We start from the raw sequence: 24,896 nt of genomic DNA on the forward strand, positions 1-24,896 counted from the left end.
TGCTGCCTGACCTGCTGTGCTGTTCCAGCAATAAAGTTTCAGCTCAGACCTGTAAATGGCACCAGCTTGAAATAGACAAATTAATCAGTGGCAGCTTCCCAAACTAAATGAGTGAATCCAAATAATGAAGGAGACAGTGCGAATGAATTCTTACATCCGACAAACAAAGGCCGAAGGAATGAGACACCGTGTAAAATCTTAGGAATTCAGACAGGATTCTTGAGCTGGGAAAGTGATTAAGTTTCGGTCTTATTAATGGAATTTGAAAAGATGTTTTCTTATTAAGTAAAATAGTGTAGAAATATTTAGAGCAGTGAGAGTAAATTTCAATTTGGAAGCAATCTCTTGTTTAAAACACACTTACTGCGAGCATGTGAATAGAAGGAGTTATCATTTCAGCTACAAGATACAGGGACAGTGTTTGTTTAACATTCCAAGGTCAGGTGAGAAAGAAGTTGCTCACAACTCGTTGAATAAAGAAGTCTGACATTAAGTGTTACTATATAACTTGATATATAACTAACTTTATATTAGAACTGACAATATGAATTTTATAGCAATGCGTACGAATTAGCATCTTTTTGTATCTCCTGTAGTAACTTCAGGGACTGGAATGAAAATTAATAGGATACATTGTGAGATCCCAAAGACTAGAAGGTTGAGAGGCAACCTTATAGAAGTTTATAAAATAATAAGGGATATAGATAGAGTTAATAGTAGTTGTCTTTTCCCTAGGGTGGGAGATTTCAAGACTAGGGGGCACATTTTTAAGGTGAGAGGAGAGAGATTTAAAAAAGGTATGAGAGATAAATGTTTTACACTGGGGGTAGTTCACAAGTGAAATGAACTTCCTGAGGAAGCGGTGGATGTGTATACAGTTATAACATTTAAAAGACATTTGGATAAGTGCATGAATGGAAAAGGTTTGGAGGGAAATGGGCCAGGAGCAGGCAGGTGGGACTAGTTTAGTTTGGGATTATGTTTGGGACGGCCTGGTTAGACTGAAGGGTCTGTTTCTGTGCTGTAAGACTCTGTAACTGGTGATAAAGCTGTATGGTAAACACATTGAGATCATGGGCAAACCTGGGGTTGGCTATAGAGGTTTCAATCAGTGATTGGGCTTTTACAGGACTGGATGTTTAAGTTACAGGTTTGGAACAATGATATCAATGTTATATGCGATTATTATAACTCGAAGGGTGTAAAAGTGTTGTATTCAGCTGGGGAAGCCAGCATGCCACTGACCTCTTCTTCAATCTGAGATGAGTTTAAAAGGGCAGGTGGGCCCCATGTGAAAGCCAGATTCAGAGTGGTCTCTGGCCTCTCCCACTCCCTTGTGGTAAAGGAGCTCCAAATAAAGATCAATTTAGAACATAGAAAAGTACAAAACAGAACAGACCCTTCAGCCCATGAGGTTGAGCCAAGGATTATTCCTAATCTAAAATAAAATAACTTGACCTACGCACCCCTGAATTCACTGCTTTCCAAGTGTATGTCCAGCAGTCGCTTAAATGTCCCTAATGACTCTGCTTCCAGCACCACCGCTGGCAACGCATTCCATGCATTCACAACTCTCTGCATAAAGAACCTACCTCTGACATCTCCTATTATCTTCAAACTATGACCCCTCATGCCAGTCAATCTTACCCTGGGGATAAGTCTCTGGCTATTGACTCTATCCATGCCTCTCATTACCTTGTACATCTTGATCAGGTCACCTCTCCTCCTCCTCTTCTCCAGGGAGAAAAGTCAGAGCTTAGTCAACCTCTCTTTGTAAGATAAATCCTCCAGTCCAGGCAGCATCCTGGTAAACCTTCTTTGGACCCTCTCCAAAGCCTCCACATCTTTCCTATAATAGGGCAACCAAAACTAGACACGATATTCCACGTGTCTTGTACAGCTGCATCAAAACCTCATGGCTCTTAAACGTAATCCCCCTGTTAATAAGAGCCAAAACACCATATGCTTTCTTAACAACCCTAACTACTTGGGTGGCAACTTTGGGGATCTACGTACTTGAACACCAAGATCCCTCTGTTCCTCCACACTGCCAAGAATCCTGTCTTTAATCCTATAATCAGCATTCGAGTTCGACCTTCCAAAATGCATCACTCTGCACTTATCCAGGTTGAACTCCATCTGCCATTTCTCAGCCCAGCTCTGCATCCTGTCTATGTCACGCTGCAGCCTGCAGTAGCCCTTGATACTACCAATCTTTGTGTCATCGGCAAATTTACGAACCCACCCCTCAACCTCCTCATCCAATTTGTGCTACTAAACACAGGAATCAGACTCCTTTGTAAAATCCCTCTCCAACAGAGTGCAGAACCTTATTCCTGTGATGGTGATAAGTTCCCCTTCCCATACTTTCCTCACCAATTTTCATTCTGTGCAGTGTCCCATATCTGAGACCTTTCAACTGAATAGTGACCCTTCCTACACAAGCTCTGAATGCACATAAATCAGTAACCTTGGTGCAAAGGCAGTTAATGGGAAGGGTTTTGATCTATTGAAATTCCATAAAGTGGGAACAAATAGGAATCCATTGAAGTAGTGTCAAAAGAGAGTGAATGGAAATGATTTGATTCATTCACCTCAGAACTGCTGAATGTGAGCAGGGTTTGTGTTTTCTGATGTGTGTTTACATGTTGTTTTCATTTCTTTTTCAAAGAATATCTCATATCATTCAAGCAAAATATAGCCCTCACCCATGACATCATTACTTCAGGCAAACATACATTTCAGAATTATTGACTTGTTTTGATCAAAAATCAATCCAGTTACGCAGTCCAAAGAACAGAGAAGATTGCATTAGAGTTTGGCACCACCACCAGCCATTAGGACTTAACTGAATTATGGAGCAAAGAGCTTCTATTCTTAGTCCACTCTGGAAATGCAAGTCCCTTTAAAGGAGCATTTATTCAAATTATTCCATATTTAATACAACGTATTCCTTCTCCGAGCAGTGGAAATGATGAATTGATTTTCTACTGTATTGCCCTCCACACTGTTATGTGAAAATTCAGCCAGTGCATCTTAACTCACTGCCTTAAGTCTCCCTGAAATTTTAATTAAATGTATCTATATTTTAGTTTTTATCTCCTCTTCTTTTGTGATAATTCTTTATCTTTTCTTCCTCTTTAACTCTTTCACTGCAGCATTGTGATAGTTCTCCAACTTGTTCCCGTTGTGCAGTTCCCTCAGTCCCTCAAAAGACAAGTCTTTGTATCTGAATTAGAGTCATAGAGATGTACAGCATGGAAACAGACCCTTTGGTCCAACCCGTCCATGCCAACCAGCTATCCCAACCCAATCTAAACTTTGTTTCCAATTTGGAAATTCCTGACATAAAGCTGGCAAAAGTGATGATAAGTTACAATTATATTCCATCTTTGATTGATTAAAATATAAATTGTTAATGTAATGCAATGTTCCTGTTGCTTCAGGTCTGTCAAAATGAGACACCGTAAACCTATAAGTAAGCATTTGAGCATATGAACAGAAGGAGAGAGAGGTAGAGAGGAAGTGAGATCTAAGGTGGAAATTCCAGAATTTACAATCTTGGCAGCAGAAGACACGGTTGCCAATGTTAGAATGATTAAAATCAGGGATGCATATGATGCCAGAGTTGAAAGAATACCATGATCTTAGAGGGTTGTGGGGATGGGAGGAGGGAGTTAGAGTGAAATGAGGCCATGCTTAATTTGAAAATAAGGATAAGTATTTTATAATACAGCATCTTAGAGTCAAACAGAGGCCAGGAGTGGTGGGTGACCAGGACTTAATGTGAAATAGGACACATATAGCAGAGTTTTGAATGAGTCTGGGTTTATGTAGCGTGGAGAGAGAGGCAATGGCCTATTATTACTGAATTATTAATCCAGAGAATGTTCTGGGGACTCAGGTTCAAATCCCACCTCGGCAGATGTGGAATTTGAATTCAATTTTAAAAATCTGGAATTAAGAGTCTAATGACCATGAATCTATTGTCAATTGTTGGGAACACCCACCTGGTTCACTAATGTCCTTCAGGGAAGGAAACTGCTGTCTTTAGTTGGTCTGGCCTGCATGTGACTCCAGACCCACAGCAATGGGAGTGACTCCTAACTGCTATCTGAGCAGTTGGGGGTGGGCACTAAATGCTGGCCTGTCAAGCAGCACCCTCATCCCATGACTGAGTCAAAGATAGGTGGGGAGTACATTACAAAGAGTCCAATCAGGGTGTAACAAAGGCACGAGTGTAGCTTTGGGTAAAAGAGTGAGCCCAGGCAGGGGCAGAGTTCAGTCAATAACTGAAACTTGTGAACTTGGGCTACCATTATCTCCAGGAAAAATCTGACACTAAGATTGCATTCCGCCAAATGTTCAGCATCAGCCTCTGGCCCAGAGAGGAATGCAGTTGTTGGAGAGTGAACCTAATTTGTGATGGGCACTGAAGACAATGGCTTTGGTCTTCCCAAATTTAACTGGAAGAATTTTCTGCTCGTTGTTGAGCGACAGTGCAGAGAGGCTGCTGCGGGGAGAGCTGCTTGCAATTGATGAACATGTGGAACCTCATGTGTTTCCCCCATCATGGTGCCAAGGGGGCTGCAAATTGATGAGAATTAGGAGGAGGTCAATTCTTGTGACGCTCCACTACTGGAGTTGGACAGAAGAGCTGATGCCTGTAATTGTCTAACTACAATGAAAAAGCCTTCTGTTGTGTTCAGAATAGGTGGCACTGACAAGCCTGCATTTATTAACCAAACCTGCTGGGGATTTGATTGTCTTTAGAACAATTGGATGATTTTCTGGATCATATCAGGAAAGGATGTATGATACGTTGGCCACTGGCAGGAACTAGGTGGATTTTGACAACAGTTAGCAGCTCTCAGTTTTGTTCTGGTACCATCCGAGTTCAATCTGGCACCGTGCCATGATGGAGTTTGAGTTTCGGAGACTAGACAGCTAATCCAGTACCACAGTCAAGACACCCACTATCCTGACCCTCGGCATTGCTTCACGCCCAGTGAGTGAAATGTATTTTTCTCCCACTCACAGATCAAGGTTAGTGTTTGCAGTCTCATGTTTTCATGAAATCCTGATCTTCAGTTCACCCAATGAGAAGTTCATAATTCCAGTCAGTGACCCTTACTATGATGCTTACAGCATCTGACACAATAGTGCGATTATAAATACCTTCTCTGTAAGCTACATTGAGCAGGCAAGTATGAATACTATGTATTGTCTGACAGGTCTAAATAATATGTTCAAAGAAAATCAAAGGTTGTCACTGAATATATAAGAGCATTGTGAAGTTCCTGCATATTACATACTGTAGGGCAACTACATTTTTCACAGTTGTTATGTACAAAATAAAGTCCAAACTAAAACATTTCATCATGGAGGATTGACTCAGTGACAGCAGTAAAGGTGGCAAGTTGCTGGGTGTGGACCCAACTGTGAGGTGGTTTGGAACGATGACCCAAAGGTACATTTCAATTTGTATCAACAATCCAGACTTGGGTAGAAGGAGCAATATTAAAAAAACTTAGCAACACAGGAGAGTATGAGAGCAGTTCCATACATCGCAGAACATAGACAGGATGGTGAAATGGGAAGGAGTGCATCAGGAAAAAATTTAACATAGAATTTTGTGAAGTGAGGCATTTTGAAAGAACTGAGATGGAAAGTCGACATTCTAGAAATTGCGTAATTTTGAGACACGTAGTGGAGCAGAGAGACCTTGAGATCCATTAATAGAAATCCTTGACATAAGAATGAGGAAGAAGAGGAGGGTATTCAGTCCCTTGAGTCTGTTCTGCCATTCAATAGAATCATGGCCAATCTCATCATGGCCTCAACTCCAGTATTCTGCCTGTTCCCTTTAACCTGTCACTAATTAAAACTTGTCACTATCTCCTCCCTAAATGTACTCAGTATCCCAGCATCCACCACCCTCTGGGGGAGTGAATCCCATGGTCCTTTGGGAGAAGTAGTTCCTTCCCATCTCAGTCTTAAATCTGCCCCCCCCCCCTCCTTATCCTTAAAGCTATCACCTTTTGTTCTAGATTGCCACATAATATCCCCTCCATGCCTACTTTGACAAACCATTTTAGCACCTAACATCAGATTCACTGAGTTCGATTTGGCACCATGTCATGGTGAAATTTCAGTTTAGGATGCTAGACCTACATATCACAATACCCACTATCCTGGCCCCGGCACTGTTCCCTGCCCAGCCAGAGAAATATGTTTTTCTCCTACTCCACATCAAGGTCACTGTTTGATTACAGATTTAATGTTTTCATGAAATCCTGATCTTCAGTTCACCCAGTGAGAAGTTCATAACTGCAGTCAGTGACCTTTACTGTGATGCAGTGATGCAATTAAATCTCCTCTCGAGCTTCCAAACTCTAACAAGTAAAACTTGGCAGGCTACATTAATAAAGTGATTCAAAACATCTGGATCACTGGATTCACTAATAGAGGAATTGATAACAAGATCCACACTGGTCCTCAATGAATCCTCAGTGTCAACGCCACATCTCTGCATCATATTGCATCCAGGAAAGATGCAAAGATCTCCTCAAGGAAACAGAAGAGTTTTACTTGGATGTTGCTTGATGAGAGAAACCTCAAGTGTAATGAGCAGTTGGAAACTTTACAAGAGTTTTTCTTGCAACAAAGGAAGTTGTGCAGTGGAGCTTTTCAATATGGAGAGATTTTGAAAAGTAGCTGCAGCAAAATAATTCTCTCTGGCGAGTGAGTCAACACCAACAGTGGTAGATTTAAATAACTGACAGAAGAATGAGGGGGGAGTTGAGAGATTTACTTTTCACCCAGAGATGGTGGGAATGCAAAACACGTTGTCTGAAAGAGGCAGGCAACCCTCAACCCATTTAAAAAATATTTCAGGTGGCACCTGAAATACTACAGCTTAGATGGCAATTTGAAGGCACATGTGCTGCAGTGGTAGTGTCCTATCTTTGGACCACGAGTTCTGGGTTCAAGTCCCACCTGCTCCAGAGGTGTGTAATTTAATTTCTGAAGTTGTTGCTGAGGTCAGTTCCTGAATTGATAATGTCTTGAAGGGAGGAACTGGAGATAAGCAATCTCTGAGCTGACAACGTACAGTACAAGCTGAGAAAGGTTACCTGAAGATTTGCTTAACCTGCTTTTGGAGGGATACTTGGGAGGTGAAATGTATTCGGTCACAATTCTGACTTTGGGCAGATGGTGGCTGTTCTGAGCAACTTTCGCAATGCCCTCATGTGCTGATCACTCATGACCCAATGTCGACTGTGGTGCAGGGAGATTTTCTAAAGTTTTCAAAAGACTTCAGTGATAGAAATTCAAGCTAAGATAAATACCACCATTCCTTTCTCTTTTTCTGATGCTTTATCCTCCTTCTCAGGATATGAATGCCTTTTGGGCCTTTAAATCCAACTAGGAAACTATTCTGAGAATGAGGGATTTGTAATAATGAAGGTATTACAAGATGCAGACTTCAGTAATTAAGTAGAAAGATAAGTAGAAATTGATTTCGATGAAGAGGTTGGTGCATATGGGTGATAAAGACAGATACATCAGTTGCATTTTCTGTTATTTCATTATTCAAAGTTTTCCCACATTATTTGGAAGCAGATTGAAACAGAATTCAGCAAATAGGCGAAAATAATGTCAGTTCAAGTCAGACATCGGGCAGTAAAGGAAGCAGGTCAAACAGTAACAAGGGAAATGTTTATTATTCCTGGAAGCTGATGTCAAGCTCCCCAAACCAACAGCAAGTTTTCATTGACGTTTGATTAACCCATGTCAAATTCTTGGGTCAACAATAAGGATCTTCCTATTTTAAGCTCTGAATCAATACCCACTGATATCATTCCAAGGAGTAAATGTCCTCCACATCTAAATCAGCAGGTGTAAGACTTAACCAGTCAGTGGTACTCCAACAGAACCAGTTAGTACCCCATTGGCTTTTCATAGGTCACACAACACAGAAACAGACCCTTTTGTCTAACCAGTCCATGCCAACTATAATCCACAAAACTAGTCCCAGCTGCCTGCTCCTGGCCCATATCCCTCCAAACCTTTCCTATTCATGTATCTATCCAAATGTCTTTTAAATGTTGTAACTGTCCCCACATCCACCACTTCCTCAGGAAGGTCATTCCACAGGCAAACAATCCCCATGTAAAAAGGTTGCCCCTTGTGTCTTTTTTAAATCTCTCTCCTCTCACCTTAAAAACGTGCTGCCTGGTCTTGAATCCCCCATCCTAGGGGTCTGCTCCGAGGTATCAACCCCCTTTCCTTGCTGCCATTGATTCTCTGAGGGAGCAGCTTTCTCTAACCCTTCACCCTGACCAGGTGACAGAGGTCAGGGGCATCATTGGCCATCAACCCAGTCGCTTTGTTTCAGTGGCTGGCTGGACGCCATCCCACAACTGATCCCACTCCAAACTCACAACAACCCTAAACTACACCCCTCTCCACTGCCATAGCCCCCATCCCCACCCCCTCCCCTTTACACACACACCCCTACTACCAACCCCACCACTTTCTGTAAAACAGTGTCTTCACATCTTTTAAATTTACCCAAGAGGAAGGACATGACCTTAGTTTAATGATTTATCTGAAAAATGGTCCTCCGACAGTGCGGCACTCACTAAGCACAGACTGTCTGATAGTGCAGCACTCCCTCAGCACTGACCCTCCGACAGTGCGGCACTCCCTCAGCACTGACCCTCCGACAGTGCCCACTCCCTCAGCACTGACCCTCCGACAGTGCGGCACTCCCTCAGCACTGACCCTCCGACAGTGCGGCACTCCCTCAGCACTGACCCTCCGACAGTGCGGCACTCCCTCAGCACTGACCCTCCGACAGTGCGGCACTCCCTCAGCACTGACCCTCCGACAGTGTAGCACTCCCTCAGCACTGACCCTCCGACAGTCTGGCACTCCCTCAGCACTGACCCTCCGACAGTGCGGCACTCCCTCAGCACTGACCCTCCGACAGTGCGGCACTCCCTCAGCACTGACCCTCCGACAGTGTAGCACTCCCTTAGTACTGACCCTCCGACAGTGCGGCACTCCCTCAGCACTGACCCTCCGACAATGTGGCACTCCCTCAGCACTGACCCTTTGACAGTGCAGCACTCCCTCAGCACTGACCCCTGACAGTGCAGCGCTCCCTCAGTACTGACCTCTGACAGTGCGGCACTCCCTCTGCACTGACCCTCTGACAGTGTGCCACTCCCTCAGCACTGACCCTCTGACAGTGCGGCGCTCCCTCAGCACTGATCCTTTGACAGTGTGGCACTCCCTCAGCACTGACCCTCCGACAGTGCAGAACTCCCTCAGCACTGACCCTCCGACAGTGCAGAACTCCCTCAGCACTGACCCTCCAACAGTGCGGCAGTCCCTCAGCACTGATCCTTTGACAGTGTGGCATTCCCTCAGCACTGACCCTCTGACAGTGCGGCACTCCCTCAGCACTGACCCTCCGACAGTGCGGCACTTCCTTAGTACTGACCCTCCGACAGTGCGGCACTCCCTCAGCACTGAGCCTCCAACAGTGCGGCACTCCCTCCGCACTGACCCTCTGACAGTGTGCCACTCCCTCAGCACTGACCCTCCGACAGTGCGGCACTCCCTCAGCACTGACCCTCTGACAGTGCAGCAATTTCTTAGTACTGACCCTCCGACAGTGTGGCACTCCCTCAGCACTGACCCTCCGACAGTGCGGCACTCCATCAACACTGACCCTCCGACAGTGTGGCACTCCCTCAGCACTGACCCTCCGACAGTGCGCCACTCCCTCAGAACTGACCCTCCGACAGTGTGGCACTCCCTCAGCACTGACCCTCCGACAGTGCGGCACTCCATCAAGACTGACCCTCCGACAGTGCGGCACTCCCTCAGCACTGACCCTCCGACAGTGCGGCACTCCCTCAGTACTGACCCTCCGACAGTGTGGCACTCCCTCAGCACTGACCCTCGGACAGTGTGGCACTCCCTCAGCACTGACCCTCCGACAGTGCGGCACTCCCTCAGCACTGACCCTCCGACAGTGTGGCACCCCCTCAACACTGACCCTCCGACAGTGCGGCACTCCATCAATACTGACCCTCCGACAGTGCGGCACTCCCTCAGCACTGACCCTCCGACAGTGCGGCACTACCTCAGCACTGACCCTCCGACAGTGCGGCACTCCCTCAGCACTGACCCTCTGACAGTGCGGCACTCCCTCAGCACTGACCCTCCGACAGTGTGGCGCTCCCTCAGCACTGACCCTCCGAAAGTGCAGCGCTCCCTCAGCACTGACCCTCCGACAGTGCGGCACTCCCTCAGCACTGACCCTCCGACAGTGCGGCACTCCCTCAGCACTGACCCTCCGACAGTGTGGCACTCCCTCCGCACTGACCCTCTGACAGTGCAGCACTCCCTCCGCACTGACCCTCTGACAGTGCGGCACTCCCTCAACACTGACCCTCCTTATAATGCAGCACTTGCTGATTACTGTCTTTTGTGCTAAATTATCTGAAGTGTGACTTTATTCTCATGTTTTTGACTCAGAGCAGCCCTGGGAATTGGGAGCCCTATCATTTTATTTCTCCAGGTTGCCAAGGTTGGCTGTGCACCGCCCGTTACAGCCAGCAGGGGGTGGGGTTTGATGCTGTGACCTACCTGTTCTGTTACTTGTACCTATTGAGAACACTGTGATCACTGTCACCTCACACAATCCCTGGCCATTCAACATCCTTCAGTTGAGTCAACCTAAACAAATTTGGAGGAGATTCCAAGCTGATGTGTAACCCTGGAAGATCTATCTGGCTCACACACTGCATTGGAAAGTGTTAAACAGGCTGGCTCCCATCCTCCAACATATTGATGACATCTGCTAATTTACATAGAAATTTCTCCAAACTGACATCTCCTAAATGTTCGCTAACTGGAAATTTTTCAATCAGTGTTTAGTAGTATTTAGTCGCTCCGTTCTGGCACTTTATCCCTTACTGTGCATCTCTGAGTTCTCTCCTGTGTGGATACTGTCGACTCAGATGAAGGCACACACCCGCTGCCTGAACACAGCATTTAGAGATTGGGTCAAGCAGCTCTGCAAAATTACAGTGAGTGGAAACCCAGTGTTGTTTCTCTCCCTTGCATTACTTGTAATGGCAGATGTCAGTTAATGGTGTAGCACCCATGCAATCTATGCCAAGCTCCTGTACAAATACATCAATTCCTCTCACCATCTGCTCACAGTGTTGCCTCTGTAGTCAAAGTACGTGCTTTCACTTATGTCCATCTTTCATGAGCTCGGGACCCATGTCTTACAGCCAAAGAAAGTACTTTTAATGTACAGCGATTGTTGAATTGTAGGAAACAGGGTTAGCACATAGCTACTGAGAACAACAAATGCTAGAGATCACAACGGGTCAGGCAGCATCCATGGAGAGAGCAAGCTAGTGTTTCAACTCAAGATGACTCTTCATCAGAGCACACAGTTAACTCCCATAAACTGCACTGGGATATTGATCACAAGATTTATAAGGTGCCCACTGTTCAGTTGTTCATCAAAGAAAAACGCCATGGTATTGTCAGCGGTTCACCTGACAGGGGTAGATCGGGTCTTAGTTTAACATTCCACCTGAAAGACAATACCTCTGGCAGTGGAGTCAGAACTGGATTGAACTGTCAACTTTGGTTGCCTCTTGAGTGGGACCTAAGAGACAATCCTCCAAGGTCAGAATCACTGAGCCTTGGACAATAGCTAAGCTGAGATGTAGGTTCCTGTTCTTAAAGGGGCACATTGACAGTTTGGATTGAAGATGCATTTACATCAACAGTCCTTGGGTCCTCGTCCAACCAACTCTTTTCAGGAATGTGTTGTGAACTGAGTCTAAACAAGTTATTTCACAAAGAAGCCCAGCATGACTGACCCAAATCTCACAGACCTCACAGCTAGGGAGGGTTGTATTCATTTTCACATACTCTGACCTCAAGGGCACTGAGAACTATTACAACAGTGTTGTTGGGTAATTGGGGAAAGGGCAAAACACAGGCTATTAAAGAGAGTTGGAATCCCTCTTTATGAACATAATCATCACAATGCTGGATTGGAGAAAGCTCATTGGATTTGCCACATGAGAAACAACTTTATAAGTTCAAGCCCCACTAGCAGCATTAGATGAAAACAGTACAATACACTGTGTACAGTATAAACAGTGTGTCCAGTATAATACTGTGTATGATACAGTACTGTGTGTACAGTAGTGCTATGTGTACAGTATAATGCTGTGTGTACAATACAGTGTCGTGTGTACAGTACAATGCTGTGTGTACAATACAGTGCTGTGTGTAGAGTACAATGCTGTGTGTATAATACAATACTGTGTGTACAATACAGTGCTGTGTGTACAGTATAATACTGTATGTACAATACAGTGTTGTGTGTAGAGTACAGTACTGTGTGTATAATACAATACTGTGTGTACAGTACAGTGCTGTGTGTACAAAACAGTGTTGTGTATAGAGTACAGTACTATGTGTATAATACAATACTGTGTGTACAGTACAGTGCTGTGTGTAGAGTATAATACTGTGTGTATAATACAGTGCTGTGTGTACAGTACAGTACAGTGCTGTGTGTACAAAACAGTGCTGTGTATAGAGTACAGTACTATGTGTATAATACAGTACTGTGTGTACAGTACAGTGCTGTGTGTAGAGTATAATACCGTGTGTATAATACAGTGCTGTGTGTACAGTACAGTACAGTGCTGTGTGTAGAGTAAAATGTGTGTACAGTACAGTAGTGTGTTCAGTACAATTCTGTGTATAATATAATACTGTGTGTACAGTACAGTGCTGTGTGTACAATACAGTGCTGTGTGTAGAGTACAATACTGAGTGTGCAGTACAGTGCTGTGTGTAGAGTACAGTGCTGTGTGTAGAGTACAATACTGTGTGTACAGTACAGTGCTGCATGTAGAGTACAATACTGTGTGTATAGTACAGTGCTGCATGTAGAGTACAATACTGTGTATAGTACAGTGCTGTGTGTAGAGTACAATACTGTGTGTATAGTACAGTGCTGCATGTAGAGTACAATACTGTGTGTACAGTACAGTGCCGCGTGTAGAGTACAATACTGTGTGTACAGTACAGTGCCGCGTGTAGAGTACAATATTGTGTGTATAGTACAGTGCTGTGTGTAGAGTACAATACTGTGTGTATAGTACAGTGCTGCATGTAGAGTACAATACTGTGTGTACAGTACAGTGCCGCGTGTAGAGTACAATACTGTGTGTACAGTACAGTGCCGCGTGTAGAGTACAATATTGTGTGTACAGTACAGTGCTGTGTGTAGAGTACAATACTGTGTGTACAGTACAGTGCCGCGTGTAGAGTACAATACTGTGTGTACAGTACAGTGCCGCGTGTAGAGTACAATACTGTGTGTACAATACAGTGCTGTGTGTAGAGTACAATACTGTGTGTACAGTACAGTGCTGCGTGTAGAGTACAATATTGTGTGTACAGTACAGTGCTGCATGTAGAGTACAATACTGTGTGTACAGTACAGTGCCGCGTGTAGAGTACAATACTGTCTGTACAGTACAGTGCTGTGTGTAGAGTACAATACTATGTGTACAGTACAGTGCTGCGTGTAGAGTACAATACTGTGTGTACAGTACAGTGCTGCGTGTAGAGTACAATACTGTCTGTACAGTACAGTGCTGTGTGTAGAGTACAATACTGTGTGTACAGTACAGTGCTGCATGTAGAGTACAATACTGTGTGTACAGTACAGTGCTGTGTGTAGAGTACAATATTGTGTGTACAGTACAGTGCTGCATGTAGAGTACAATACTGTCTGTACAGTACAGTGCTGCATGTAGAGTACAATACTATGTGTACAGTACAGTGCTGCATGTAGAGTACAATATTGTGTGTACAGTGCAGTGCTGCGTGTAGAGTACAATACTGTGTGTACAGTACAGTGCTGTGTGTAGAGTACAATACTATGTGTACAGTACAGTGCTGCGTGTAGAGTACAATACTGTGTGTACAGTACAGTGCTGCGTGTAGAGTACAATATTGTGTGTACAGTACAGTGCTGCATGTAGAGTACAATACTGTCTGTACAGTACAGTGCTGCATGTAGAGTACAATACTATGTGTACAGTACAGTGCTGCATGTAGAGTACAATATTGTGTGTACAGTGCAGTGCTGCGTGTAGAGTACAATACTGTGTGTACAGTACAGTGCTGTGTGTAGAGTACAATACTATGTGTACAGTACAGTGCTGCGTGTAGAGTACAATATTGTGAGTACAGTACAGTGCTGCATGTAGAGTACAATACTGTGTGTACAGTACAGTGCTGCGTGTAGAGTACAATACTGTGTGTACAGTACAGTGCTGCGTGTAGAGTACAATACTGTGTGTACAGTACAGTGCTGCGTGTAGAGTACAATATTGTGTGTACTGTGCAGTGCTGCATGTAGAGTACAATATTGTGTGTACTGTACAGTGCTGCGTGTAGAGTACAATACTGTGTGGTCCCACTTTGAGCTTGCTGGCAACCATTTCATTAGAAAATTTCAAACAATGCCAGAGCTTGTAACTCTCGACTCATTGGCAACAAGCAGTGACTCGCCAATGTCAAACTTTCATAATCTCTCACTTAGAAATTACACAGACTTTTATCGACCAAGATGGAGTTTCATACATTTACTGAATCCCAGAACAAACATAATCAGAGTCTCTTTAACGTGTGTGCTTTACTTTCTGAAAATTAAAAGTTCAAGGCATGATCAGGGATGTGAGCTTTGCTGTCTGGACCTATATTTATGTATTGTCCATCCCTAGTTGCTCCTTGAGAAAGTGGTAGTGAGCTGTCATCTTGAGCGTTGCAGTTCATGTGCTGTGAGTGGACACGCACTGCCTTTAAGGAGGGAATTCCAGGATTTTAACCCAGCGACACTGAAGGAGCAGTGATTTATTTCCAGGTCAGGATGGTGAGTGGTTTGTAGGGGAACGGGCAGGGGGGGAGGGTGTTCCCATGGATCAATTTCCATTGTTCTTCCAGCTGGAAGTGGTTGTGGTAGCTGCAGTGGTTCTGAACCACACTGGTACAAATCCTCAGTCTGGGCTGTGCTGATGGGGTGTGACATTTGGGATCAGGCCACTGGACTATTGGAGGGGAGAACAACTCTAGCAAACCAAACAATTGCTGGGTGGGAGTGGGTGAGGGCTCGATAAGGCAGGGTTGTGGTTTTCAATTAGTCAATGACCTGTCTATGTCATTGCTAAGGCCACTAATTTCCAAGCCGATAAACTTATCTGTATGTGTCGCTCCCTTAGTTCACCTGCTGGTGACACTCACATTGCAGCCCTGTTACCTCCACACTTAATGATTCTAATGTACCCCTGCCTCACCTCGCATACCCTGTTCTCCATAAACGTGAGCACTTCCAAAAAGCTGCTACCTGCCTCCTAATTCACACCAAGTCCTGTGCACACTAATCCTCACGTTTACTGACCTCCAGATTAATTAACAGCACAATGTTAACAATCCTAACCTTGTTTTCAATCCCCTCCATGGCCTGCCCCCTCCCTATCTCTGTAATCCCCTCCATGGCCTGCCCCCACCCAATCTTTGTAACCCCCTCCATGGCCTGCCCCCTCCCTATCTCTGTAACCCCCTCCATGGCCTGCCCCCTCCCTATCTCTGTAACCCCCTCCATGGTCTCACCCCTCCCTATCTCTGTAACCCCTCCATGGTCTCACCCCTCCCTATCTCCATAACCCCCTCCATGGTCTGCCCCCTCCCTATCTCTGTAATCCCCTCCATGGTCTCACCCCTCCCTATCTCTGTAACCCCTCCATGGTCTCACCCCTCCCTATCTCCATAACCCCCTCCATGGTCTGCCCCCTCCCTATCTCTGTAATCCCCTCCATGGCCTGCCCCCTCCCTATCTCTGTAACCCCCTCCATGGCCTGCCACCTCCCTATCTCTGTAAGGCCCTCCATGGCCTGCCCCCTCCCTATCTCTGTAACCCCCTCCACAATCTCACCCCTCCCTATCTCTGTAACCCCCTCCATGGCCTGCCCCCTCCCTATCTCTGTAACCCCTTCCATGGTCTGCCCCCTCCCTATCTCTGTAACCCCCTCCATGGCCTGCCCCCTCCCTATCTCTGTAGCCCCCTCCACAATCTCACCCCTCTCTATCTCTGTAACCCCCTCCACAATCTCACCCCTCCCTATCTCTGTAACCCTCTCCATGGCCTGCCCCCTCCCTATCTCTGTAACCCCCTCCACAATCTCACCCCTCCCTATCTCTGTAACCCCCTCCATGGCCTGCCCCCTCCCTATCTCTGTAACCCCCTCCATGGTCTGCCCCCTCCCTATCTCTGTAACCCCCTCCATGGCCTGCCCCCTCCCTATCTCTGTAACCCCCTCCATGGCCTGCCCTCTCACTATCTCTGCAACCCCCTCCATGGTCTCACCCCTCCCTATCTCTGTAACCCCTCCATGGCCTGCCCCCTCCCTATCTCTGTAACCCCCTCCATGGCCTGCCCCCTCCCTATCTCTGTAACCCCCTCCATGGCCTGCCACCTCCCTATCTCTGTAACCCCCTCCATGGCCTGCCCCCTCCCTATCTCTGTAACCCCCTCCACAATCTCACCCCTCCCTATCTCTGTAACCCCCTCCATGGCCTGCCCCCTCCCTATCTCTGTAACCCCCTCCATGGCCTGCCCCCTCCCTATCTCTGTAACCCCTTCCATGGTCTGCCCCCTCCCTATCTCTGTAACCCCCTCCATGGCCTGCCCCCTCCCTATCTCTGTAGCTTCCTCCACAATCTCACCCCTCTCTATCTCTGTAACCCCCTCCACAATCTCACCCCTCCCTATCTCTGTAACCCTCTCCATGGCCTGCCCCCTCCCTATCTCTGTAACCCCCTCCATAATCTCACCCCTCCCTATCTCTGTAACCCCCTCCATGGCCTGCCCCCTCCCTATCTCTGTAACCCCCTCCATGGTCTGCCCCCTCCCTATCTCTGTAACCCCCTCCATGGCCTGCCCCCTCCCTATCTCTGTAACCCCCTCCATGGCCTGCCCCCTCCCTATCTCTGTAACCCCCTCCATGGTCTCACATCTCCCTATCTCTGTAACCCCCTCCATGGTCTCACGCCTCCCTATCTCTGTAACCCCCTCCATGGAATCACCCCTCCCTATCTCTGTAACCCCCTCCATGGTCTCACGCCTCCCTATCTCTGTAACCCCCTCCATGGAATCACCCCTCCCTATCTCTGTAACCCCCTCCATGGCCTGCCCCCTCCTTATCTCTGTAACCCCCTTCATGGTCTCACCCCTCCCTATCTCTGTAACCCCTTCCACAATCTCATCCCTCCCTATCTCTGTAACCCCCTCCATGGCCTGCCCCCTCCCTATCTCTGTAACCCCCTCCATGGCCTGCCACCTCCCTATCTCTGTAACCCCCTCCATGGCCTGCCCCCTCCCTATCTCTGTAACCCCCTCCACAATCTCACCCCTCCCTATCTCTGTAACCCCCTCCATGGCCTGCCCCCTCCCTATCTCTGTAACCCCCTCCATGGCCTGCCCCCTCCCTATCTCTGTAACCCCTTCCATGGTCTGCCCCCTCCCTATCTCTGTAACCCCCTCCATGGCCTGCCCCCTCCCTATCTCTGTAGCTTCCTCCACAATCTCACCCCTCTCTATCTCTGTAACCCCCTCCACAATCTCACCCCTCCCTATCTCTGTAACCCTCTCCATGGCCTGCCCCCTCCCTATCTCTGTAACCCCCTCCATAATCTCACCCCTCCCTATCTCTGTAACCCCCTCCATGGCCTGCCCCCTCCCTATCTCTGTAACCCCCTCCATGGTCTGCCCCCTCCCTATCTCTGTAACCCCCTCCATGGCCTGCCCCCTCCCTATCTCTGTAACCCCCTCCATGGCCTGCCCCCTCCCTATCTCTGTAACCCCCTCCATGGTCTCACATCTCCCTATCTCTGTAACCCCCTCCATGGTCTCACGCCTCCCTATCTCTGTAACCCCCTCCATGGAATCACCCCTCCCTATCTCTGTAACCCCCTCCATGGTCTCACGCCTCCCTATCTCTGTAACCCCCTCCATGGAATCACCCCTCCCTATCTCTGTAACCCCCTCCATGGCCTGCCCCCTCCTTATCTCTGTAACCCCCTTCATGGTCTCACCCCTCCCTATCTCTGTAACCCCTTCCACAATCTCATCGCTCCCTATCTCTGTAACCCCCTCCATGGCCTCACCCCTCCCTAATTCTGTAGCTCCCCCCATGGCCTACCCCCTCCCTGTCTCCATAATCTCCATCAGCTGCAAGTCTCTGAATTACCTGCACATCTCTGATTCTGTATGTTCCCCATTGGCAGCTTTGCCTTCTGCTGCCTGGACCAACACTTTAGCTGCACATCTCCCTTTCCATCTTTCCAATGCTCTTCAAGACCTGCTCTTTCACCAAACATTTGGTGATTTTTTAAATAAGTCTCCTGTGAGTCACCTTGGAATATTTTATTACCTTCAAGGTACTATATAAATGCAATATGTTGTTGTCTTGAGACAAGCTTCCAACATGAGGGAGAGCCATTTGTTGAGCTGCCAGGGGCTGAAAGAGAAGATGGGCCGTAGGGGAAGGAGGTAATTTTAGCAGTTGCTTGAGGTTCACTCACATGTTCAAGGCAACAAGTTATGACCATTTCTTCACACATCTTGAAATGAATCTCGTTCATGCCAGTTAATGGGCTACAATCAATACAAATGGAAAGTCAAAATTGAATTTCAGACAAGTTTGATTTCAAGAAATGCTCTAAATAGCATTATAAAATTGATCACATGCTTTCATTGTATTTGTCCTCCATTGTGTTCTCTTCTGAACATGAAACTTTGTTAAGGGAAACAGCGTATAAGTGTACCAGCCTGGAATGATTGGCTGTGACATAATTTGCTTCACTGTGTGGTACAGGCTATTGAAATAGTTCACCAATTACTGTCTCAGGCAACGCTTACAATTCAGTAGTTTGACAATTTTCTGCAAGTCTCTCTGTGCAGTTAATGAGAACAGATTTTATTGGGATTTGTTGGAATTTTATTGGGTTTATTGGGGTCTGTTGGTGATAAACAGTATAAGGGTTAAATAAAACAACCCATGATGGCAGCTGGAATCAAAATGGGGATCATAATCAGCAAAAAAAACATTTATTGATACTCCATTGATCCAGTGTTGGGCTAATATGAGGAAAATTGTTGCATTGTTATTAGGGGGAGGTGTTGTTAATATTGATCTTGCATTGTGCCCCTCCTGCGCAGCCATAACGCCGTATGCCTCGCTCTGTCTTAGCACCCTATGATCTATATATTCTTGTTTACTATGATCTGCCCATAATGCTCACAAAACAAAACCTTTCACTGCACTTAGGTGCATATGAGTACAGTAAATCAAATCAAATCAATGTCACTGCATTTGCAATCCAGAACTCAAGGTTAATGCTCTAGAGATAGGGGTTTGAATCCCACCAGAGCAGATGATGAAATTTCAATTCAGTAGAAATCTGGAATTAAAAGCTAGACCAATAGCACCATGTAACCACTGCCAATTGTCATAAAAACCCACTTGATTCACTAATGTTCTTGAGGGAAAGAAATCTGCTGGCCTTATCTAATCTAGCCCACACATGATTCCTGACCCACAGCAATGTGGTTATTTTTGGGTGATTCTGGATGGTGGGACATCATAATTCTCACAATTACATAGAACATAGAATAGTACAGCATAGCACAGGCCCTTCAGCCCATGATGTTGTGCCAACCTTCTATCCTACTCTAAGATCAAACTAACTTATTTTACTTTCATCCATGTGCCTTATCCAAGAATCGCTTAAGTGTCCCTAATGTCTCTGACTCCACTACCACCGCTGGCAATGCATTCCACACACCTACCACTCTTTGAGTAAAGAACCTATCTCTGACATCTCCCCTAAACCTTCATCCAATCACCTTAAAATTATGCCCCCTCCTGATAGCCATTTCTGCCCTACGGAAAAGTCTCTGACTATTTGCTCTATCTAGGCCTCTCATCATTTTGTACACTTCTATCAAGTCACCTCTCATCCTTCTTTGCTCCAATGAGAAAAGCCTTAGCTCCCTCAACCTTTCTTCATCAGACATGCCCTCCAGTCCAGGCAGCATCCTGGTAAATCTCCTCCACACCCCTCCTAAAGCTTCCACATCTTTCCTATCATGAGGCAACCAGAACTGAACACAATATTCCAAATGTGATCTAACCAAGACTTTACAGAGCTGCAGCATAACCTCATGGCTCTTAAACTCAAGCCCTCTGCTAATGAAAGCCAACACACTGTACATCTTCTTAACAACCCTATCAACCTGGGCAGCAACTTTGAAGGATCTATGGATACTCCACACGACCAAGAATCATACCTTTAACCCTGTAATCTGCACTCACATTTGACCTGCTAAAATGAATCACTTCACACTTTTCCAGGTTGAACTCCATCTGCCAATTCTCAGCCCAGCTCTGCATCCTGTCAATGTCCCACTGCAACCTACAATAGCCCTCCACACTATCCACAACACCACCAACCTTTGTGTCATCGGCAAACTTACTAACCTACCCTTCCACATCCTCATCCAACTCATTTATAAAAATCATAAAGAGCAGAGGTCCTAGAACTGATCTCTGCAGAACACCACTGGTCACCGAGCTCCAGGCTGAATACTTTCCAAACATTATCACCATCTGTCTTCTATGGGCCAGCCAATTCTGAATCCAGACAGCTCGATTTCCCTGTATCCCATGTCTCCTTACTTTCTGAATTAGCCTACCATGGGAAATCTTATCAAACATTCAATGCAGTAACAACATTAGAGTCACTGCAGCACAGAATAAGACCTATTAGACCATCATAATTGTGCAAGTCAAAAACAACAGACTAACTCTTCTAAGGAAGTATAAGCATTTTCAGGCCCTTATGCTGATGGGTTTTACAGGGTGATTATTGATCAGTAATACTACCCATTAATTATGGCAAAAACAAAATGTCAGACCAACTCAGAAAGATTCATTAAATGAGCACAGGACACAAACGTGAGAGAAAGCATGTTCAGGGTAAAATGACCAGCATGAAAGTTCCAGGTAGTCCAAATCATGAGCCAAACGTAAAGAAAGAAATAGGTATCACGTTTGTTTGGGTTCTGGTGGAGAAGGGTTGACCTGTCAAGTTGTTTTTTTTTTCACAGCGCCTTTGGACAAAACTGTCCTTTAATATCCATAATGTGGAATGCAGCAGGTAAAATCTCCCTACGCTTGGTCTGTTCATATGGGAAGGTGTGGATGAAGGAAGAGAAACATCTATGCACAAAGCAATAGAGGTGATACAGCAATATGCAGCAAAATGCCAGCACTTTATAACACTGTTACAGATCATGACCTTCAATATAACATAGATTACTTAAGATGGCTTCTCTCACTGATATTGAAAGCATAACAACCAATCTTCATTATTCTTGGCTAATACATGACTGGCTCCTGAAAACCAAGAATGGAGGGAGGGATACTCTTGACAGAATAAAAATGATTTCTCAAAACCAGTGACATGACACTGAGTCAAACTGAAGGAATAAACTTTCACTCTAGATGTACAGCCTTATCATTACCTCAGCTCAGCCCACAGTGCCTTACTGCCAATTAATTATTTCTGCACTTCAGTCACCTGTATAAGGACATGAAAGAGGATTCACCTCGTGTGGAATTCAGAGAATGGGAGAATCCAAGAGCTTGATCCAAACCCATTGCAAAGGTCAACCTTGAAAACCAGGGGGAAATAGTTTAATTATTTGAGCAAACTTACATGGGAAGAAATGGGTTGATTCAATAATGATGTCACAAGTTAGATCTCAGCCACGTGCCTGGTCCCTTCAGTGAAGATCTGGATAAAGTAAAATTGTAAATTGTCCCAATGTGTGGTTTTAAATTTCTGAAGACAAGGTTGTGGAGTGATTGTTTTCACTTAGTGTTTGTCAAACAGATCACACTTAAATCGGTGATGATTTATGTTCCTACTGTATGTGATTATAATCCCATATTACTACTATAGCCAGCTTTAATCACATGTTTCCCTATGCAAATTAAGTTAAATAATAATTGCAAAGAAATCAAATAAAATCTATCCAATGATAGATCATTAACATTTAGTAAAATTCCTTTATTAACGTTTAAAAGCAGTTAAAAAAAATCAGGGAAGAATATTTTAATGAATCGGATTGGCGTGCAAACTGATTATTGTGCATCGCTCCCAAATACTTTATTTAAATCAGGAAACTTCTTGTACAAATAATATTGCGTAAATACATATACGAGCGCCCGTGCTAATGCTAAATGATATCTTCCTATCTTGTCAAAGAACCATCTCCTTGAATTCTCAACCACTCCCCTCCTCATTCTCCCCTCTTAACGGTGCAGTGTATATGTGTGAAATTACGCTACACATTTTGCCTGGCTTATTTTTTTTTTCAAAATATAGAACCAAGGTTGCATACGCCCAGCAAATAAAAATGTCCCCAAATTCTAAAAGTTTTAGCATACTACAGGATATGAAAGCTAATTCTATCTCCATCGAGACACGAAGAGAGAACCGCCTAGCTATATCCTATATTCCCGGTAAAGTTGCTGGGGTAAAATGATGCAGGAAGCAACTTCATTGCTCGCACTGCAATACTGCTCTTAAACACAGGCACATTCCTGCATTTAATAATTGAAACCCCCAACACATTAGTTCAGATTGCAACAACAAACGCAATGGCATTGCAACAGAAATCCTCTGCTCTGATATATTTGGACCCAGACAGTCTATGCAGCTTTTTTTAAAAATTAAAACATTCCCAAAGCATAAGATTCATACAGTAAACCAGTGGTGGCACGTTGGAATTCATAATCTATGTTTCAGGGGAAAAATAAGAAGATCCATTAAAATTGAAGGAGAATAAGACATTGCAAGGTCCAAAGGATTTTGTGTTCATGGAGTGCAATAATCACCCTGCCATATTGAAAAGTTGCATGCAAGTGGGTAAGATCTAAACGCCTTTCTGGACCGACACGACATTGTTATCTTTAGAGATATATTTTAATGTGTGGGTCATACTAGCATGAATCGCTAGTTTGCAGTTACATATTCCCTGAGCAAAATTCGCACTGTCTATTATTTAAACGCCTCGACCAAACCCCGTGGCATGAAAATAGAAAGAGAAAGGGGGAGAAAATGTAAGATTTTACCTTTGCAAAGAATCATGAACCAGATTCGGTCAGTGAAATGAAGCGGTTTCTCTGCGCCAGCTCCTCAGCTTCGTTCAGACTTTGCCCCTTTTTCTCTCTCTCTCCCTCTCTTTTTCCTTCCCTCCTCCTGGTCTCTGGCACTGCCTCTGTCTCACACACACACTCTGCTTCCGGCCGGTGTTGTAGGGAACTCAATGCACACACTGTCCTCCGTCTTCAGGCATTTAGAGGTTAATGCAGTCAGCCCACTGAATAGTCTTGCCTCGGCGATTAAAAATTAAATGTGGACAATTTTATTTTTTAAAGAAGACAGACACGGTTTAAACAAAAGAAAACCTGCAACTCCCATCCACAAACAGCATTCCTGGCTCTCGCTGGGCAACACGGAACGGGTTCAGCACCATGGACAGCGACACGGGGCCGCGCACAGCCAGTCGCTCCAGTGGGAGGCACTGGCTCTGGCAAGCGAGCCCCCAGACACAAGCAAGCCCCTGATCCTGGAGCAGTGCACAACTCTAGAAGGAGCAGGGTCCATTCACCGCCAGGAGAAGTCTCTCTCTCGGGAAGGTTGCAATGAGTTCCAGCCTCATCCTTCTCCCCCTTCCTGCCCCAGCGCTGCAAATCCTCAGCACCGACCAACACCAAGGACTGAGTGGCACTGACAGGGCTCCACACAGTCTCTCCCTGATGTCTAGCCGGGCTGGACCCTTTGGCTGAGGTTACTGACTATCCAGATGTGTGTGTTTCACAGAACAGATCGCAATCCCTCCGAAAGCGCAGCTGCAACAAAACAGGGTCTCCCCTCAGTAACAGCTTCCCGTTAAAACCAGTCCTGGGTCTACACCAGCTCCGAGCTGACAAGTGATTTTCTCCACATCCAAGTGGGACCGGTTCGCTCTCTCTTCCTGGCACTTACTAACAGACATCTAACAAACGGTCTGATTTCTAGTTTGCATACACACAGATCCAGGTAGCTCGATCAGCTCAGACCGGAGAGAGAAAAGAGACTTAATATGAAGAAGCAAATCAGACAGCGCACGGTGGGTGTGACTGAGCGTCTCATGCATATGAATTAGCAAGTGCACGTGTACCAACCCAGCGCAAGACCAGAAAGAGCGAAATACTGCGTGACAGAGCGGGAAACTGAGTAAAATGGAGAGACATGAGCTCCAGATTACAAAGTAAGTCCTTCGTTTTTCAACTCATTCCAAAGAGAACCACTTGTCTCAAAACTAAGTAACTTTTTTTTCTATTCCACATTTTGTGGCCGTTTTTCCAAACCAGAAGCTCAGCAGCAGTTTGGACAGCTCCAGTGAAATTGGGGATCAAAAGACGGGACAGTATTCGCTTCTCATTGGGTAACAGTCTCCCAGCAACGCAGAGGGGCATGTGCTAGGGTGAGCCATCTATGAGGGGCATCATAGAGTCATAGAATCATGCAGCAAAGAAATAGACACTTTGGTCCAATTTGTCCATGCCCACCAGATATCCTGAATTAATCTAGTTCCATTTCCCAGCATTTGGCCCATATCCCTCTAAACCCTCCCTATTCATATCCCCATC

General features: G+C 45.6%; 1 protein-coding gene across 4 annotated transcripts in view; it reads right to left on the reverse strand.

Moving 5' to 3' along the window:
* Window positions 1–24,393, reverse strand: part of LOC122542727 (leucine-rich repeat and fibronectin type III domain-containing protein 1-like protein) — a 274,125-nt gene extending 249,732 nt beyond the window's left edge. The window contains exons 1-2 of one of the 4 annotated variants that reach the window (XM_087983856.1): window positions 23,334–24,393; window positions 18,715–18,787 (exon numbers count right to left, since the gene is read on the reverse strand). The gene's annotated coding sequence lies outside the window, so the exon portion shown is untranslated. Of the gene's footprint in view, window positions 1–18,563; window positions 18,643–18,714; window positions 18,788–21,912; window positions 21,991–23,333 lie in introns of those variants that run through there. The other 3 variants (XM_087983855.1, XM_087983854.1, XM_087983858.1) reach the window with 3 other exon arrangements.
* Between the last annotated feature and the right edge of the window lie 503 nt (window positions 24,394–24,896).

Source organism: Chiloscyllium plagiosum, unplaced genomic scaffold, assembly GCF_037043375.1.
Source record: "Chiloscyllium plagiosum isolate Xiang-an unplaced genomic scaffold, Cpla_swu_hap1 HiC_scaffold_47, whole genome shotgun sequence".
Classification (NCBI taxonomy): Eukaryota; Metazoa; Chordata; class Chondrichthyes; order Orectolobiformes; family Hemiscylliidae; genus Chiloscyllium; species Chiloscyllium plagiosum.